Source organism: Puntigrus tetrazona, chromosome 4 (assembly GCF_018831695.1).
Source record: "Puntigrus tetrazona isolate hp1 chromosome 4, ASM1883169v1, whole genome shotgun sequence".
NCBI lineage: Eukaryota > Metazoa > Chordata > Actinopteri > Cypriniformes > Cyprinidae > Puntigrus > Puntigrus tetrazona.
The window spans coordinates 21345274-21361418 of NC_056702.1; the positions used below are offsets into that span (position 1 = coordinate 21345274).

At 39.7% G+C, this 16145-nt stretch overlaps 1 protein-coding gene across 1 annotated transcript in view; it reads right to left on the bottom strand.

Annotated features, from left to right (window-relative positions):
• The window catches only part of LOC122342952 (NACHT, LRR and PYD domains-containing protein 3-like), a 924523-nt gene that overhangs the window by 776895 nt on the left and 131483 nt on the right, over positions 1-16145 (bottom strand). The gene's annotated exons all lie outside the window — the stretch shown is intronic.

The following is a 16145-nucleotide window of genomic DNA, read 5'->3' on the forward strand; positions in this document are numbered from 1 at the left end:
ATTGTTGGTAACAGTGTGTTTTTGTTTCCGTTTTTGTATTAATTGTTAACATACAGTTAGCCCACAATATGGGTTAACGTCGAGTTTATCTGAGTTTTTTCAAGAACAAGCTTACGGACATTGCCGCATCGACCGCTAGTGCATCAGCTGTAAAAAGTGTTTGTGTGTCGAAACACTCACACGATCGCTGTCGTCGTGGTACCGTTGTGAGACTTTTCTTCCGTTGGATCTCAAGATCGCAGGACTTTTTCTTTTATTCCCCGGATAGCGCACCCAACTACGGAAACGCGTGGGTGTTCCTCCGGCATCGTGGGACGATCAAGCGCTTTGGCGGGGACCAGGAACATTCAGAGATCGCGATCCGAAGGCGGGAAGAAGGGGTACTGTGTTTTGTTTGTTAGTTTGCTCACTCCAGTGAAGTGGCCAGTTTCAGTTTTTCAAGACCTCAGCGCACACTAGCCACGACACAGGCCTGCAGCGTGGAGGAGGTGTGTGTGTGTGTGTGATTTTGTGGGCCTACTGTTGTTGCTGTTTAAATTGTATTGAAATTATCTTTGATTTATTTACCCAGTACCTTGTCTGCACTCCCATAACCTAAAAGAGGAGGGAGATATGTGGTTTAGCGAAATTGGGATTTATAAAGTACTTTTCTTAACTGAAGTACCTTGCTAGACTTTTCTTTACTGTTTCAGATTTCTATTTTCATTAAATTACTATCTTTTGTATTAAGTAAACCATCTTATTTTGTTTTTTAGAAATTATTGTCTCTATAAAGGATATAATAGGTATAATCAGAGAGAGGCCTTAATCAACATCACAAGGTATTTTGTTTATGAACCAAGAGCAGCCCCTTAGAAATTTCTACACCAGAAAGAGAGGGGGTGCTACAGCTATATGTGTGAAATACCTATTTATCCACATATTTGAACATAGTGATTCAGTGAATGTGGATGTCAAACCTCAGTATGTTCAGTCGACAGAGTGAATTCTTCAGTCCATCAGAAAGCAGCTTCACTCCTGAATCCTGCAGGTGGTTGTCACTCAGGTTTAGCTCTGTAAGATGGTTTGATGATTGTAGAGTTGAAGATAAACTTTCACAGGACTGAGCAGTGAGATGACACCCACACAGCCTGTGAAGAAAATTGTCATATTAATGTGAATTGATCGGATAGGCTATATAATTCATAATCTGGAATGCATGTTTGTACTGAATAAAACTTGTACTAACAACAATACAATAACAAGGCACTTATGATTTTTTCACAACTAATATAGTTAATAGTAAATAAACTATAGTTAACACATTATTAGATTTTATATAAAGAGGTGGGTTCACCATTGATTGTCTCTGTCTCTGTAAAGACAGCGTCATAACCGACACCAGGCAATGGTCAGAGAGTCCAAACAGGGGTTGATAGGCGGGAAGCAAACAATCATAGAAACAGTTGGCAGTCAAAGGATTGGTACAAGTAGTCAGCAGAGGGGTTAGAATGCTCAAAAATATCATCTTAGGAAGAATAAGACTTCAGTGAGGGGAATGTGAACAGCGTTTAAAAAGTAGGGATAATGAGGAGCACCTGGGCAGGTAATCAGACAAGGCATGATGGGAACTGTAGTTTGTAGAGTTAATACTCAGGAGAGAAGTAGCTGTCGGAGAGAGCCACAGAGGCACGGTTCATGACAACACAGGTCACAAATTAGAAGACAAACTAAGGATATGTAAAGAAAAATGTCACAGGAGGAGACTGGTTTTCCTTTGCTGAATTAAGGAAACTTTTCCTGTGTTCACTACATTTACCAGATACACGTGCATAACACGTATAATCTGCCTACACGTCTTCTGGTTACATCAGTCAGCAGTGAGAGAAAAGTCTTTATTTTGTTTAAAATATCTTACAAAAATGCATGGATTCACTTCAGGGGACCTTTTTATTCAACCCCTCAGTGCCATTTGAAGGATGTTTTATTATGAATCTGAGCACTTTATTTCACGTTATCTGAAATGTTAAAAACTACCACCTGATAAATATCATGGAAAGACTTGGAGAGACCAGAACAACTTGATTCAATTGGATTCGTCTGAAAGAAGCGAACCTATGATGCTTCAAGGCAGGTAAAACGTGTGCTAATGTTCATTTTTGGGTGAACTAACCGTTTAAATACAACATACATTATAGATAATGCTTTGTTGGTAATTTATTAACCATAGATTGACATTTTCAGGTTTTCTGAAACATACGTTAAATAGATAATTTCTTTATGGTTTAATTAAGTATTCCTGGACATTGATTCCTTTTTTACAAACACATTAAGCACACTTTTAGGGATTTCCCATAGAAACAGTGAATTTGTATCCTGTCCTGTCTGTAAGTCTGTAAGCCTACCACTAATGCTAACTGATGTACATTAACAACATGACCTACCAAGTATTTGTATGCATTTCATTTTGACAGAATTATGCTATTTAATTTGTGTTAAAAAGTGCTAAAAGTTTGTTTAACTCTGGCTATAGTTTGGTTCCAAACTTGGTTCCATACCCTCTTCCAAAAATGGAAAGGAAAGCGTTTTACATTAGATGTAAAATAAATAAAAACAGCTGATAATAGGTAACGCACCTGTGCTCTTTCCGAGGCCTGTGCAGGGGTATGTGAAAATGGCATTAAAAACTCACCATAATTCTTAGCGAATAATAACAATATGAAAATTGCATGCGAGCTTGCTCTTGACATAAACATCATACGATTAAGATTACTTTGTTTAAAAATGTTCATGTTTAATTATTTCTAATAAACTGTTAAAAGAAGTCATTAAAGGAATTTTAGGTATCATTTAATTCTTATAACTTGATCACTGCATTACAAAATTCTTATCAGGTTTTTTGAGTAGACATTGCCAGCTTTGTGTTCTTAGAGAAAATGACACTGATTCATTCATATTACAATATAGACAGGAGAAATAAAATATCTGCTAGCTATAATTATAAAACACCTATTTATCCACATGTTTGAACATAAGTGATTCAGTGAATGTGGATGTCAAACCTCAGTATGTTCGGTCGACAGTGTGAATTCTTCAGTCCATCAGAAAGCAACTTCACTCCTGAATCTTTCAGTTGATTATTACTCAGGTTCAGTTCTGTCAGATGGTTTGATGATCGTAAAGCAAAAGACACTGTTTCACAGCATGTTTCATCAAAACCACAGTTGTCAAATCTGCCAAAATAGAATGTTTCAGGCTGATTATCTACTGATGTTCAGTTTTTCTGCAATAACTTATTGTTCTCTTCATAATCAGGAAAATATTTCATAGCATTTACATTTCATTGTTTAGTGATGCAGAACAAAACGTCTAATTAAACAGTATCCAGTGAAATACTCACAGAGCTTTTCTGCAGCATCTCACAGCTGGAATGAGTCTCTTGTAGTCTGCTAGTTTTGATGTGAACCTCTTTGGGTTGAACTCATCCAGCACCTTCTCTGACATCAGTAGTATGTGGGTCAGCATTGTACACATTGAAGATGAGAGATCTCTTCCTGGATGTTCATCTGAACTGAGAGTAACTCTGGATCTCCTCATATAATGAATGATCTTTGAGCTCAAGTAAGCAGTAGAACAGGTTGACTGAAGTTTCATCTGAGATGTCCTGTTGTTTGTAATTCTTTAATGTGTTACTTAGATTTCTGATGCTCTCTGTGGTTGTCTTCGAGTCTGTGTGATCAGGCCTTTGAGCAGATTTTGACTGGATTCCACTGAAATTCCCATCAGAAACCGCAGGAACAGGTCCAGATGCCCTCTTACTCTGCATTGCTTTTTCAATTGCTCTCTCTGTTAAGTCATGCAATTTGACCTTTCTAAAAGGAAATGTAAGATTTTGTATGACTGTAGTTTGTGAATCCTCAAAGAAAAACGTAAGCCCTTTTTGCTGCTTGTTTTTCAGGTAACAGATGAACACATGCACTGCAGCAGGAACTCTTGAACACCCAGATGCACAAAGCAGAAGACCTTTGTCTTATAAAGTCCAACTTCCTCTTAAAGATCTCAGCGATCATTCCTGTGAACTCAGCATCTTTACTCACATCAATACCACATGCTTTCAGATCTTTCTCATAGAACACAATGTTTTCCTGCTTCAGCTGTTCAAACGCTAAGCTTGCTAACTTCAGAATCATCTTTCTATTTAAAGTAAGTGCTCTGAACATTCTCCTTGTTGTTTGCCATATTTCTGACTCTTCATGTTCATCTGTATCCTCAGGAAGTGAATGTACATTTCAGTGAGTGTTGTGCTGATGTTCTCTTCATTGTTCTCAGTGAGAATATCCTGAAGTACTGTGGCTGTGATCCAGCAGAACACAGGAATGTGGCACATGATGTAGAGACTACAAGACGTCTTAATGTGTGAGATGATTCTGGAGGACACACTCTGATCTTTGAATTTCTTTCTGGAGTACTCTCCTTCTGTTGGTCAGTGAATCCTTTCACCTCTGTGAACAATCCTACATACTGAGGAGGAGGGATCTGATTGGCTGCTGCTGGTCGTGATGTGACCCAGACCAGAGCTGATGGAAGCAGTTTACCTTTGACCAGACTTTGTAAAGAGCACATCTACAGATGATCTTTCCTCAACAGTGTTCATTGTATCACTTTCAAAATTCAAAGGCAGTCGACTCTCATCAAGTCCATCAAATATAAACACAAGTTTATATTCTGTATAAAACTTTGATTTCTCCAGTTCCTTCAATTCAGGATTAAATTTCAGCAGAAACTCATGGAGACTGACCTCTCTCTCTTTAATCACATTGATCTCTCTGAATGGAAGCAGGAACACACAGTCTATATCCTGATTAGATTCTCCTTCTTCGAAGCCCAGTCCAGGATGAACTTGTGCACAGACACAGTTTTCCCAATGCCAGCGACTCCTTTGGTCAACACAATCTTTAACTCATTGTTTTTCCTCAGTTCAGTAAATATATCATTGCATTTGATTGTTTTGTTCAGTGTTTTTTGTTCTTAGGAAAGCATCATCAATCTTCAGAATCTCATGTTCCTGATTTACATCTTTCATCTCCCCTCTGTGATGAACAGATCTGTGTAAACAGCTTGCAGATCTGTGCCAGTTTCTTTGTTGCCCTCAAAAATGTATTTTACCTTCATCTTCATGTTGTTTTTGTGAGTTTTCAAGACATTTTGCAGCAGCTCACAATAAAAAGTAAGAGACAAAAAACACTAAACATATTTGTCATATTTTCAGCATAATTTGTTATTATTAGTAACTGATTCAGACAGATTAAATTCATATTTAACAATTTTCAGTTTTACAATATCTGAATGTCTATGCTCTTTCCAGATCACTTATTGATTGAGATCTTTATGCCATGAGATCAGTCTCACTCAAAACTGATGAACGTTTTCACATGATCTAGCACATCAAACAGAATGTGTGTTTAAACTTGCTTTAAATAACCTTAGCATGTGTGACGTGAATCATGTCTCGGTGATACTGAATCTATTTTGTGACAGTGCCACCTTTTGGTTAACTTTAATTGAATTCAAATACATTATAAGATGCTTTAAGCAAGGCTTTCAGACCATTGTAGGCTGGGTATCACTGGGGACACTTCTATATATCTGTATGAAATCTGCCTCTGATGTGATTTCTTATTTCCATTCACAGGCAGTGATATGATATATGGATTATATGTGATATGTTGTGAATTACTCTCTAACAGGGACAGATGTCTTCATATTGTCCTCAGTCTGAGCTGGGAAAGAGAAAAAAGAGAATCACTCACTGGGAAACATTTATCTCAGACATTTATCTCTCACATCAGCAGAGCAAAGAGGAAAAGAGCTTTAATTAAAACCTTCACACTGTTAAATATTTAATCACATGCTATACAGTCACAGTAAATTAAATGTTACCTTGCTTGTGTTCATTCTCTGCAACTGTTCAGCCAGATCATTTTGGTTTATCTTTCTCAGACGCCTACCATGACCTTTCACAGCTTCTTCTGGTCCAAAAATACATCACCATCTTATCTACTGTGTCTACGTCTATCTGCATTTCTTCCAATTCAGACTTCTTTTGATAAAATTCTCACTAAATGCCAATGAAAATTCTTCAACTATCTATCTTCTGCCAGCTCCATCAGTTGGTCCAAGAGCAGCTTTTTAACAGACGCCATCGCTCTTCATCAACTCAATGCACTGCATCATTAGAAAGAGAAAAGATCTAAAGTGAGCTCAAATATGACATTTTAAAACTACAGGAAAGCCTTTACAATTTACAATTTTTTTATTTCTGCATAAATATGACCTAAAATCCTAAAAATTCTCCCTGAACATAGACAAAGAAATTGTTTTCAGCATCTGATGTATCCTTATTTGCAAGTTTCACATCTTGTTCATCTTGTAGGACTTTCTAATTGTTCCTCATTACATAACCACTTCAACTCTGTGATGTTGGTGGGTTTCCTCAATTGAACTGCTTGTTTCCAGCTCCTTCCACCTCTTCTTTAACCTGCTCTTTTGTTGTCTTGCTGTATGGCTCACTTTCTCTTAGAGACTGAGCTTTAAATAGATCTTGTTCTTTCACATGGTGAGTGTCTGATGAGCATTTAAAATTTAAGGAGCAGTTTTAGGACAAGTGTCTGTTTTTAGGACAAAATGGTTTAGCTTTGGTTTTTTCATTTTTTTGCAACAGCATTTAGAGTATTACAATATATTGTTCGTGTTGTTTTTTTTTTTTTCTTTTCTCAGGACTGACAAGGCCTCAAGGCCAAAAATTGTTTCCTCTTTTATTAAATTTTCTTAAATTAAATTTGTAAAAATGTTATTTATATACTAAATCATCTATTTTTTTGTTCTTCTAAATCCTAAATAGAGTCTGTTAGATATAAAAAGAAATGCATGCTTTCATGGTAATGCAGCACAGAGATAGCCTCAAGATCCAGAAGTGTCGCATGGCTGCTACACTGGCCGCTGCTTCACAAAGAAAAGAGAGTCAGAAGAAGAAACTGTTTTACTTAATACATATTTTATCTCTGGCTATACTTCTTTAACTAAATGCTAAGTATATCATAATTCCTACTGTCTTTTCTCAATAAAACTACTTTTAAACATGATGCTATGGTGGTCTTTCTACTATTCAATAAAGTGGAATACAATACCATGTGTACTGTGTATCTTATAAATACTTTATCAAATAAAAGAATACAATATTCTGTGTGGTCTCTTCTTCTTCTGATAAATCTGTAAATACATCCCAAATGTAGTTTGCTAATAAAAGGTATCAACTAAATAAATAAGGCAAACTTATGCAAATCTGAAAATGATGGGGGTTTGATGAGGCAAACTAGTAAAGATTCTTACTATTCATGTGTTTATTCTGGAGGCATTTTTACGCTTTGTCCATCATGGCAACAATAACTATTAAACAATCAATTGTTTTACAACATAGATAAAAGTATTTTAAAATCTGGATCTCAATAATGGCTGGTTGGGGGCTATTTATATCAAATAAACTATGTTCATATAGCATAAAAATGCTTTAAAAAGTGTGCTAAAACACTCTAAAACTGTTATTTGGTATGGTGTATTTTAAAACATTGAGAAACATCATGTTGCACATATCAGGACGTTAATGAAAAGTAGAAATACAGCTTCTTTTATTGAATTATTCTATTGTAGATTTCACCATACAGACACAGAGAGCATGAAGCTGCTCATCGATAGTTTCCTCACCCAAAGAGTTAAGAGCATACTAAGAAATAGAATAATGAAAGTAGTAGAACCATCTTATGTTCTCACGTCCTGTCACGATCCGTCAGAACACGAGATAGACGCGACGATCCACTTCCAGCGACAGAGCACGCGACTCTCCTCAGTCCCTCACGCCCCAGAGGATTTGGTTACTTCACAAGACACCTGAATATAACTGTCTCTATGGCCGCTAGGTCAACCACACTGACATGTGAAGTGTTGACTCATGGGATCAAGAGCAATAGATGCACGCACAAATAATAACACAAAACAAAACCAAAGTCGTCACGAAACGCTTTTGAGCCTTATATTCGGTGAATATAACAGTCTCGAACGAATTACGAACTTTTCTGACGACAGATCCTGACAGGAGCCCACATTTCTCACGCCACGAGAAGCAGTTCAGGGGAGTTTGCTATCATTAGATTATTTACAGTTATTTTACATTTGATTCAGTTATCCCTGTGTTTATGATAAATTCATTTACAGTACAGTGACAAAATAAAACACCTGTCGTGTTAACGCACATTACTCGCACAAATAACCCCAAATTCCTCGGCCCAGAATGATGCAAACCTTCTAGAAGTTCATTCAGAACTAGATCTACTGATTCTCAGCCCCCTCCAAACAAGCCACGCCCTCTGTTTTTCTCATTCAATATTCCCTTTCTTTTGGAAGTATGTCACAATACGGAAGTAAAGTACAGTTAATAATATATTTCAAGTAAAATTGTTGCTTTGAAATTGAAATCAATCCTTTAATCCTGACCACTGATTTAAAAAAAAAAGAATCTAATCAAAATAAATCTAGTCATTAGCGAAGTTTTATATTGATGTGAGTTTCAATGACAAATGTATACTAATAAAACTGAGGAAAAAGAGATTATACTCATAAGTCTACCAAAATTATTCCATTCCAGTTACTTTGAACAGAGCAAGTGAATGTGAGAATGGATGTCTGTACATGCGTTCTTCTCTAAAAAACTGCTTTAACTTATTTGTAAAGCTGTAAGCTCAGGAGTGTGGAACGCTACAGTTCTAGGACGAAGAGAAGAATCTGCACACGTTTATCTGAGGTTGGAGTTCAAAATGGAAGCTTTGATCTCTTTTTCTGATCTTTATATATAATTACACCTGGATCTTCCCCAACTCATATTTTACTGAGATTCCACAAACCATTAACCTACATTATAGATAAGAGTTCACCTTTAAAAAAATTGTGGCTGAAATGTAGAATATTTATGCATGCACCCCATTATTCCATATCATGAAAAGAAGCTTTGTGCTTTAATTTATTCAATATAAATGTCAATGGACAGAAGTCAATCAATCTATATTAGAATTATTAACAGACTATGTTTAAAAGGTCTACTATTTAAGTTGTTTTAGGTCATATTTATGCTGACTCTAGAATGCTGTTAAAGGATTTACAGATTTTAAAAACATCATACATTTGGGTTCTTAGGTCACATGTTAAAGTTGAAATACTTCAAATGTATTTTCTTTTTCTTGACCTGCAGGCAAGGTGGTGAAGGGCCATTGGCGTCCGTTAAAGAGCTCTTGTGGACTTACTGAAGGATCTGAAGAAGCTGAACTAAAGGAGATTTTCATTGGTAGTTAAAGAATGGACATCATAAGCCTATATCAAAGTCTGAAATGGAAGGCAGATGTATTAGACACAGTAAGATAAGATGGTTATGTGTTTTGGACCAGAAGAAGCTGCTGAAGATCACAGTAGACATCTCTAAGAAAGATAGACCAAAATGATCTACTGGCTGAATGATTTGCAAATATGAACACAAGTGAAGTAACATTATTTACTGTGTCTGTAACGTGATTAAATATTTAACAGTGTAGAGAAGTTTGACCTCTTTTCCTCTTCCTTTACTGATGTGATGCTACTGAGATTAATGTTTCTAGTGAGTGATTCTCTCTTTTCTCACCAGCTCAGACTGAGGACAACATAGAAGACATCTGTCCTGTTAGAGTAATTCTGACATATACTATAAATTCATATATATCCTTATCAATGCCCATGAATGCAAATAATAAATCACACGAGAGCAGATTTCATACAGATATTTGAAATTGCCTTTAATAGTTCCTCAACTTACAATGGTCTAAAGCAAACATCTAATAGTATAATTGGAGCTTTGTAAAGTTAACCAAAAGAGACATGATTACGGTCCACTTTGTGCTAAAGGTTAATTAAAGCAAGTTTAAACACACATTCTGTTGATGTGCTAGATCATGTGAAACCATTCATCAGTTTTGAGTAGAGACTGATCTCATGGCATAAAAGATCTCAATCAATGAAGTGATCTGGAAAAGAGCATGAACATTCCAAAAGTGTAAAACTGAAAATTGTTAATTATGAATTTAATCTGTCTGAATCAGTTCTGAAATAATAGTAATCATTGCTGATATGAAAATATGACAAATTTGTTTAGTGTTTTTGTCTCTTTTTTATTGTGAAGCTCCAAATGTCTTGAAAACTCACCAAAAACAACATGAAGATGAAGACAAAATACATTTTGAGGGCAACAAAGAAACTGACACAGATCTGAAAGCTGTTTACACAGATCTATTTCATCCTGAAGATAAGATGTAAATCAGGAACATGAGATTCTGGTGTGATGCTTCCAAGAGCAAAAAAACGCTGAACAAAACAATCGATGCAATGATATATTTACTGAACTGAGAAAAACAATGAGTTAAAAGATTGTATTAGAAGTCGCTGGCATTGGAAAAGCTGTGTCATGCTAAGTTCATCCTGGATGAGCCGAAGAGCACAATCAGGATATGAGCTGTAATGACCCATTCAGAGATCAATGTGATTAAAGAGAGAAGTCAGTCATGAGTTTCACTGAAATTTTATCCTGAATTGAAGGACCTGGAGAAATCAAAATTATAAACATGTGTTTATATTTGATGGACTTGATGAGAGTCGACTGCCTTTGAATTTTGAAAGTGATACAATGAACACTGTTGAGGAAAGATCATCTGTTGATGTATAACACAAGTCTGAGTCAAGGTAACTGCCTTCCATCAACTCTTATCTGGGTCACATCACGACCAGCAGCAATGATCAGATCCCTCCTCAGTATGTAGAGTTTGTTCACAGAGGTGAAAGAGGATTCACTGACCAACAGGAAGGAGAGTATGAGAGATTCACAGATGAGAGTCTGTCACTCCAGAATCATCTCCCCACATTAAGACGTCTTTGTGATCTCTACATCATGTGCCACATTCCTGTGTTCTGCTGGATCACAGCCACAGTGCTTCAGGATATTCTCACTGAAAGAACAATGAAGAGAACATCAGCACAACACTCACTGAAATGTACATTCACTCCCTGCTGATACAGATGGAACATAAAAAAACAGAAATGTAATGAACAAGAAGAAAGAGAACGTTCAGAACACTTACTTTTAAATGAAAGATGATTCTGAAATTGGTAAGCCAGCGTTGAGCAGCTGAAGCGAAACATTGTGTTCTACAGAAACATCTGAAACCATGCTAAATCATTGATGAGTAAAGTGCTGGAGTTCACAGGAAAATGATCCGCTGAGATCTTTAGAAGGAAGTTGGACTTTATAGGACAAAGGTCTTCGCAGCTTTGTGCATCCTGGGTGTTCAAGAGTTCCTGCGCTGCAGTGCATGTGTTCATCTATTTACCTAGAAAAAACAAGCAAGGCTTAAGTTTTTTTGAGAATTCTAAAAGTACAGTCATACAAGGTATTTCATACTAGAAGGTCAAATTGCATGACAACAGAGCAATTGAAAAAGCAATGCAGAAATGAAGGACATCTGGACCTGTTCCTGCCAGTTTCTGATGAATTTCAGTGGAATCAGTCAAAATCTGCTCAAGGCCTGATCATACAGACTGAAGACACCACAGAGAGCATCAGAAATCTAAGTACACACATTAAAGAGAATTACAACAACAGGGGACATCTCAGATGAAGCTTCAGTCAACCTGTTCTACTGCTTACTTGAACTCAAGGATAATTCATTATATGAGAAATCCAGAGTTGCCTCAGTTCAAATGAACATCAGGAAGAGAGATCTCATCTTCAATGTGCACAGTGTTGACCTCAGTACTGCTGATGTCAGAGAAGGTGCAGGATAAAGTTCAACCCAAGGGATTCACATCAGAACAATCCAGACCTACAGAGACTCATTCCAAGCTGAGATGCTGCAGAAAACTCTGGAAATACCACTGACTGTTTAATTAAATGTTTTGTTCTACGTCACTAGTAATGAAATGTAAATGCAGTGAAATTTATCCTCGATTATGAAGAGAAAAATAAGTTATTGCGAAAAGCTGAACATCAGTGAATAAAACGTTTCTATTTCAGCAGATTTAGAAGCTGTGGTTTTGATGAAACATGCTGTGAAACTCTATCCTCTGCTCTACAATCATCAAACCATCTGGCATATAGCTGAACCTGAGTATTAATCACACCAGGATTCAGGAATTGAAGCTGCTCTGATGGACTGGAAGAGAGTTCACACTGTCGTTTAAACATGCTGAGTTTAAACAATCACACGTTTGAAAATTACTATGTTGCGATAATATTTAATAAATAGGTGTTTCATTTATTATGTAGGTAGCAGATATTTCAGATATTTCAGTATATTATATTATATCAGTGTTATTTTATGTAGTCAAAAAACAAAACAGAGAATTTTGCAATACCGTTTTCCACTTATGAGATTAAATAAGACCTTAATGACTTTTTTAACAGTTTATTAAAAAAAGTTATGTATTTAAGTTTATTTAAAAACATTTCACAGTCTTAGGCAGGACAGGATATATAGTCTATACAGTACAAATGTACACGTTTCTACGGAATCTACCTTGATGTATGTGACTTTTCTTTCAGACAGATTCAATCAAATTCACTTGTCCTAGTCCCTCAAGTCTTTCCATTGTATTTATCCTTAACAGTAACAACAGTTCAGAACACATAACGTAGTAGTAATGACTTCCCTCAATTGGCTCTTGAGAGTTGAACCACCACATCCACTAAAATTATAGAGATTAAAAATATGATTAAATTTTTTTATCTAAAAAGCATCCACACACCTAGGATGCTTCAAAAGTATAGAAAAACATCTAATTTTCATTTAGAATTTTCAAGGTGGACTAACCCTTTAAGCATGTTCAACTTCTAGAGACAATCAATGATGAACCCACCACACTTGTATATAGTCTATTATATAATATGTATATAATTATAGTATTAAACTTGTATAGATTTTCTACATGTAATCTCACTGCACAGTGTAAATATACATGAAGATATATTATCATAATTGTTATTTTAATGATGTGAGATTTAGAGTATCTAGTAGTTTTTTGCAAAACACACCCTCAATTAACATGAAGTCTAGACTAGTGAGTGTGCATTTAGAGTGATTTTCTTTACTGCTTGATTCTATTTAATAAAAATACATTTAGAATGATCACAATTAAAGACATGCAGGCAGACAATTTCATATAGTTAGTGCACCATGATGTAACAATTTAGTTCACTGAAGATGAGCATAGTGAGAACTCATGTGCAGTTTTATTTACAGAGATATCAATCCATAATCTAAATGAGCAGATATGACTTGAAACACACTTGCCTGAAAATGAATAGACTTGACTTGGAATAGACTTGGCATGAACAGGATAGATTCATTGAAAGCAGGTTCCTGATAACAAACGCACATCTCAGAGGCAAATCAAATGAGGCGTCTGCATTTATATCTTCAAGGCATAGTTTTTTGTGTATTTGCTTATCTAGATTACCTGGCCTCTGCTTCCTCAGTGGAACATGCTGGAAGAAGAAAATTGGTGAATTTGGGGAGATCCTTCTCCAGTATTGAGGTATTCCTTACCCATCCGACAATATTCCCAGTCCAGTCATAGATTCCACCTTCCTATTAAGTTGTATAGAATTACTTCCACAAGCCTATTTAACCTTTTAGATTCACAAACTAGAATAAAACAGTCCAGGGATTTATCAGTAAGATTGGCGTTTTAGAAAAAAAATTAATAATGTTTTATTAATTAAAAATATGTTGTCATGAATGGCGGTCTGGTAGTGCAGATCCATATGCGGCTTACATTAAGCGAGAGCATGGTCATAGAGCAGAGGCGTCAAGCAGGGTAAACAGATATAGGAGGCGGGGCAATCACAAAGTCAGAGACAGGCAGAGGTCAGGTCGGGCGGCAGAGCAGTCAGGAATGTCCAAAGACGGAAATGCAGTTAAAACCAGGAGAACTAAGACTAAAGGAAAAACTCGGAAACAACAACAGAACAGGCAGAACAATGCAGCCTGCCAGGTGGTGGCTTGCTGCAGTCTTTATAGTCCAGGAACAGGAGTTGTCGCCAGAGGGAGTGGATGCAGATAACCAGAGGTCAGGGCTCCCTCTGCTGGCTTGGTGACATAGCCCCCTCATAAGGCGACTCCTGGCGCTCCACAAAACAAAACATAGCACCAGCAGGCTTGGGAGGGGTTCGGGAGGGAGTCAGTAAGCTGAGACCAGGGAGGAAGAGGCGGTGGGAGGAGCCGGGGTGAGAGCGAGGAGGTCGAGGGCAGGAGCGATCAGAACCCAGCCATGATAGTCAGTGAGTAGGCCGGCCAGAGGAGAGCCATGGAGAGTAACGATCATCAACCCCCATGGAGCAGACCGGCGGCCAGGCAGGTAGTCGGGGCAGGCGAGCGGAGACGGAGGCGGAGGCCGAAAAGCCAGGGTGACACAGAGGCGCTAGAGGTCTAGAGCGTGCCGCAGGCGGCGACTGATGCGGAGCGGGGGCGGAAGGTAGCGGCAGAGCCAGGCGACAGGACTGAGGTGGGCGGGAAGGAGAAGCCTGGCAGAGCCGGAGGATGGAGGACGAGGCGGCGAAGCTGGAGGTGGAATCCTGAGGCGACGGATGATGCGATGGCCGACCAGCGTGGCCGGAGAAACGATGGAGGCCTGGTGGCAGTAGTTGACAGGCACGGTAGAGGGAGGGGCTGGGGCCTGAGGAGGCCGGGCGGGTCACAAGCGGAGTGGATCTGAGACTCCGGAGGTGGGGCGGTGAAGCGAGGATCATGCGCGGTAGCGATGGAGACGCTGGCCGGACCGGCGAGCTCGGGTGGAGGGCAGAAAGATGGGTGCAGGGGCTGCACAGGATCCGATGACAGCGTGTAGCAAAGTGGGAGGTGGGATAACTTGAGAGGCTTTGCAGTGGCGGGCACTGGAGGCTTTGCGAGTGCGGGTGCACTGGAAGCTTTACTGCAGGGCGCAGGCACTGGGCTTTGCACCAGGCGCGGGCACTGGAGCTTGCACCAGCGCGGGCACTGGGCTTTGCACCCAGGCGCGGGCACTGGGAAGCTGCCAGGCGCGGGCACTGGAGGCTTTGCCCCGCGGCGCGGGCACTGGAGGCTTGCTGGGCAGAGCGTAATCTTCAGGAAGCGGCTCTGGGCAGGGCGGCATCCATCTTGGGGCGGCTCAGGCAGGCGGCATCCATCTTGAGGCAAGCTCTAGGCAGCGTCATCACATCTTAGGGAGGCGGCTCTGGGCAGGCGGCCTCCATCTTGGGCGGCGCTCTGGGCAGGCGGCATCCATCTTGACGGCTCTGGGCGGCATCCACATCTTGGGAGGCGACTCTGGGCAGGCGGCATCCATCTTGGGACGGCTCTGGGGCGGCATCCATCTGAGGCGGCTCTGGTGACGGCATCCATCTTGGGAAGCGGCTCTGGGTGGCGGCATCCATCTTGGGAGCGGCTCTGGAGCGGCATCCATCTTGGGAGACGGCTCTGGGCAGGCGGCATCCATCTTAGGAAGCCCAGCTCTGGGCAGGCATCCATCTTGAGAAGCAGCTCTTAAGGCGGCGGCATCCATCTTGAGGCGGCTCTGGGCGGGCGCCCGGCCGTCAGCAGAGCGGCTCTGGGCAGCGTTGGCCTGCATCTTGGGAGCGACTCTGGGCAGGCGGCCATCTTGGGGAAAGCGGCTCTGGGCGGCGGCCATCTTGGGAAGCGGCTCTGGGCGAAAGCGGCCATCAAGGCGGCTCTGGGCAGGCGGCCATCTTGAGAGCGGCTCTGGACGACCATCTTGAAGCGGCTCTGGGCAGGCGGCATCCATCTTGAAACTGACTCTGGGCGGCGGCATCCATCTTGAAACTGACTCTGGGCAGGCGGCCATCTTGGGAAGCGGCTCTGGGCAGGCGGCCATCTTAGAGCTCGAGTGGCCATTACTGGAGTTGATACTGTATCCTTTTCTCCTCAACACCCAGCGTAAAGCTGACCCCACAGTCACTAAACCAAACTCAATAAACCCCAGGCAAGCGACTCCGTGGACCCTGAACAAGTTTAGATTTTGAGCGGCTGATGTACTCCCTCATGATA